Source organism: Equus przewalskii, chromosome 18 (assembly GCF_037783145.1).
Source record: "Equus przewalskii isolate Varuska chromosome 18, EquPr2, whole genome shotgun sequence".
NCBI classification, from domain to species: Eukaryota; Metazoa; Chordata; class Mammalia; order Perissodactyla; family Equidae; genus Equus; species Equus przewalskii.
The window spans coordinates 665,295-669,424 of NC_091848.1; the positions used below are offsets into that span (position 1 = coordinate 665,295).

The window sequence follows — 4,130 nt, forward strand, 5'->3', positions numbered from 1 at the left end:
AGTAAAATTAAAGATCTGAGATGTATGACAGCTCATAGGTAGGAAAAATTTAAAATAATTTGCCTTAGAAATATTAACTCCGTCCTTGCCAATAGGCCCACCTAGTATCCCTTAGGGCACAGTGGACTCAGAAGCATTGGGATTTGGGGACTGGCGGTTTGGGGATTGGGTGGCAAAGTCCTGACCATTCAGTAAACACGTTAGGCACCATGGAGATTACAGAAATTAATAAAATAATTTACAGTTGCACAATAAAGTAAGTATGCTTTACACTACTGAATTTTATATTTTTTATATTTTAAAATATAAAATACTTTTATATTTATATTTTAATTATTATAAATTATATTATAAAATATTTATATTTTAATATTTTATATTGCACTTAAAAATCATTTAAGATGATCAATTTTTTTTAAAGATTCCTGTTTTTTTCCCTCTTCTCCCCAAAGCTCCCCAGTACATAGTTGTATATTCTAGCTGTAGTTCCTTCTGGCTCTGCTATGTGGGTTGCCGCCTCAGCATGGTGCCATGTCCATGCCAGGATCCAAACCGGCAAAACCCTGGGCCGCCGAAGCAGAGCCCGCAAACTTAACCACTCAGCCACATGGCTGGCTCTAAGGTGGTAAATGTTATGTTATGTATTTTTTTACCACAATTTAAAAAACAAAGTAAATTAAAAAAATTTACAGTCTACTTTAGAGCCTGGATATAATCTAGTATTTTAGCCATAGATGATACTCAACAAATGTTTAATAAATGGAATAGAACTGGCAGAAGAGAGAATGAAAACAATAAATTAAAATACAAAATGGAGTGAAATGGTTGTTATTATAAAGGGATAACCCAAGTGATGAAAGCAAGCGGAGGAAAGGCCGATCCTTTCTGATGGAGAGGATCAGGGATGCGTGCATCGTGATGGAGAGCATCAGGGGTGTGTACACTGTGATGGAGAGGAACGGGGGTGTGTGCATTCTGACGGAGAGGATGAGGGGTGTGTGCACTGTGATGGAGAGGATCAGGGCTGTGTGCACTGTGATGGAGAGGACCAGGGGTGTGTGCATTGTGATGCAGAGGAACAGGGATGTGTGCACTGTGACGGAGAGGATCAAGGATGTGTGCATTCTGATGGTGAGGATCAGAGGTGTGTGCATTCTGATGGAGAGGAACAGGGATGTGTGCATTGTGATGGAGAGGACCAGGGGTGTGTGCACTGTGATGGAGAGGATCAGGGGTGTGTGCACTGTGATGGAGAGGACCAGGGGTGTGTGCATTCTGATGGAGAGGAACAGGGATGTGTGCATTGTGATGGAGAGGAACAGAGATGTGTGCACTGTGATGGAGAGGATCAGGGGTGTGTGCACTGTGACAGAGAGGATCAAGGATGTGTGCATTGTGATGGAGAGGAACAGAGATGTGTGCACTGTGACGGAGAGGATCAGGGGTGTGTGCAGTGTGATGGAGAGGAACAGAGATGTGTGCACTGTGACGGAGAGGATCAGGGGTGTGTGCAGTGTGATGGAGAGGAACAAAACAAAGGCTTTTGGATCGTATAGTCCTGGGATCCATTCCTGGCTAAGTGATGTAATTCCTCATTTCCTCCTTGTACAAAGGGCTGATAACATCCACCGTCCAAGGCTGCTGTCCATGCTGGGCACATAGTGAGTGCTTTACATATGTTGGTCCCCAGGGATATTCAGCAAGAGCCCTGGCGGATGAGTCAAAACTTGATAATCTGGAAAAAGTCTAAGGAAAAGGTATTTCAATTGGGTGAGTTAAGCAAGAGGCTCTGAGATTTTCATGAAAGCCATTCAGGGGACTTCAGTAACCCTCGTATGTGGCTAAATGCCCGAGAAAGACCTGGGCCTCCTCTTTCTTTTTGTTTCTGCTCATTTTCTTCTTTTGACTTCTTACAGCTTTTCTTTCCTCCTCCTTTTTTTTTTATCCTTCTTTTTCTTTTTTTTAATGTCAGAAGCTAGATTCTATTCTGAAGACCATCATTATTCCCAGGTAGTCTTAAGAATGTCATACAACCTTCTGAAACAGCACAGTTTCATTGGAATTTAGGCCTGGAAGGAGCAGGATTTCAAATTTAAAACAGAGAGGACAGAGTTACTTGTCCCACTGAGACACTATTAACAAAGGAATAACGAGAGCATCTACCGCGCCCTGAGTGCCTGCTCGGTGTCTCACATGCAGTATTACGCTTTCTCATAACGGCAGGGCCGATATTAGTCCCGTTTTACAGATGACAGAACTCAAACCCAGAGAGGTTAGGTGTCTAGACTTAGTGGGCCTGGGGTTTCAGTCTGTGTCTGAGTTCAAAGACCATGTTCTCTTCTGTGCACTATCCTCCCTCTCAAAGGCCCCTGACTTTCTCTGTCTCCTGTCTCTGGCTTTAGAGAAATGCTTGCCGTCTTTAGTCCTGGAAGCAGTAGTCATGTTGAATAGAAAAGTGATTGGGGGGGCCGGCTCCGTGGCCGAGTGGTTAAGTTCTCGTGCTCCGCTGCGGCGGCCCAGGGTTCGGATCCTGGGCGCGGACATGGCACCGCTCGTCAGGCCACGTTGAGGCGGCATCCCACATCCCACAACTAGAAGGATGTGCAACTAAGATATACAGCTGTGTACGGGGGGCGGGGCGGGACGGGGGGGGGTTGGGGAGATAAAGCAGAAAAAAAAAAAAAAAGATTGGCAGCAGTTGTTAGCCCAGGTACCAATCTTTGAAAAAAAAAAAAAAAAAAACAAGATTGGCAACAGTTGTTAGCCCAGGTGCCAATCTTTAAAAGAAGAAAAAAAAGAAAAGTGATTGGGATAGGGCATCTACGTGAAAGAGAAAAATGACAACAGTATTACTATCTCTTTGTTGGTTCTGAGAGTGGAATTTAATTGAATAGATGTCAAAGTTATTAATAGCTTATTAAAGTACATGACAGGCACAGGAATGCCTTTGATTCCACCAGATTCCCATAATGATTAACGCTAAATCAGTGAATCCTCCTCCCCAAATTGTTTTCAGTGCCCTGGGTCATATAGTTGAGCTCTTTCTGTTATTGCTTAAACCCACTTATGCAGTAAACAGAATTATCACCATGCAGACAAACATGGAGGGTCTGTCCTCTACACTTAGGAGAAAAATGTATTGTTTTGAGGATTTGACAATTAATGTAATATTTTATTTATGTTCTCTTACTGACTTAAAGCGATTGTTAAGAAGCCTGTATGTTTTTAGGCTGGTGGCCTGCTTTAAATGCTGGTATGTATTCTTTAATATTTCAAGTACAATTTGTAAGGTTCAATAGTTTTTTAACTGAACTGTGAACATGTTTGAATACAATTATATTCAAACTTCTTGGGGAAGTCTCTGCTTATAAGAGAAGTGGTTCACGTATGATAGTGTGCAGTGGCTTAATTACTCTGTTTTTCTTTTTATGAAATGCTTCTCTCTGGACTGCGATCTTCTGACAGGACTGTACCATTGGGCTCTATGCACACACCTACCTCTTGGGACATATCTAAGATAATTTCTTCCCTGAGGGAAGATAAGATTGAAATGTTGAAAGGGAGGAAATTCATGGGATATTTGCTAGAATTACAGAATATTTGTCAATGGCTTTAGATAACATTTGTCCCAATCTTTCACTTTACAGATAAGGAAAATGAGACCCAGGGAGGCAAAATTACAGACCCCAGGTCATGCAGCTGGATGGTCCCAGAGGCAGACTGGAATGCATTTCTTCTGACTTTCAGGATGAGATACGGTCGAGTCACCAGAGGCAGAGAGTCTTAAAACAGTTTGTGGAAAAGGTGCCACTTTGAAACAATGTTCTCTTGCTCCTAGTGGCTTCTGCTCCCTCAGTTTTCTCATCAGAGCTGTTGATTGGAACTTAGCCCAGACTCTTCTGGCTGTCTACCTGCCTTCAGCCTTTCTTTTATCCTTCCCCAGCTTGACTCAGTTCTTAAGGGTACTGCTGCTGCTTCCTATTGGGCAAGTATTTTACAAACCTGCTCAAAATTCCAAGGAAGTCATTGACAGAGGCATTGCTTAATGCAAACGACTAATGCTAGAAACGTAGATAGCAATGGGAGAGAGGTGTTTTTTTTTTACTTTAATTAATTAAGAAAGTAAGTAA

At 42.3% G+C, this 4,130-nt stretch overlaps 1 long non-coding RNA gene across 1 annotated transcript; it reads left to right on the forward strand.

The window, feature by feature from the left end:
* The first annotated feature begins 1,470 nt into the window (after positions 1–1,470).
* On the forward strand, positions 1,471–3,837 carry LOC139076971 (uncharacterized). Its single transcript, XR_011529055.1, has 2 exons — positions 1,471–1,770; positions 3,648–3,837. It is a non-coding gene; the product is annotated as an uncharacterized lncRNA (long non-coding RNA).
* Positions 3,838–4,130: the final 293 nt, after the last annotated feature.